This window comes from Humulus lupulus, chromosome 3 (assembly GCF_963169125.1).
Source record: "Humulus lupulus chromosome 3, drHumLupu1.1, whole genome shotgun sequence".
NCBI lineage: Eukaryota > Viridiplantae > Streptophyta > Magnoliopsida > Rosales > Cannabaceae > Humulus > Humulus lupulus.
In genome coordinates, this window is record NC_084795.1 from 7,377,321 (window position 1) to 7,377,852 (window position 532).

The window sequence follows — 532 nt, forward strand, 5'->3', positions numbered from 1 at the left end:
CCCCCTCTTCAATGAGCTCAATCTGGGAATCGTTAGGCTAGGAATTCAGGCCGCACAGTTTGAATTGAAGCCAGTCATGTTCCAGATGCTTCAAACTGTGGGCTAGTTCAGTGGGATACCAACAGAGGATCCTCACCTTCATCTTCGCTTGTTCATTGAAGTGAGTGACTCTTTCAAGCAACCCGGAGTTACAGAGGATGCCGTGAGACTAAAGTTGTTCCCATACTCCTTGAGAGACAGAGCTAGAGCTTGGTTGAACTTTTTGCCATCTGATTCTGTGACTACTTGGCAAGAGTTGGCTGAGCGATTTTTGATGAAGTATTTTCCTCCCACTAAAAATTCCAAGCTCCGCAATGAGATTACTTCATTTCAGCAACTTGATGAAGATTCTTTATATGAGGCATGGGAGTGGTTTAACGAGTTGTTGCACAAATGCCCTCATCATGGCATTCCTCATTGTATCCAAATGGAGACATTTTATAATGGTCTAAACGCCCATACTAGAATGGTAGTTGATGTTTCAGCAAATGGG

At 43.6% G+C, this 532-nt stretch overlaps 1 non-coding gene across 1 annotated transcript; it reads right to left on the reverse strand.

The window, feature by feature from the left end:
* Positions 1–343: 343 nt before the first annotated feature.
* LOC133827670 (small nucleolar RNA R71) lies at positions 344–450 on the reverse strand. Its single transcript, XR_009890321.1, has one exon. It is a non-coding gene; the product is annotated as a small nucleolar RNA R71 (small nucleolar RNA).
* Between the last annotated feature and the right edge of the window lie 82 nt (positions 451–532).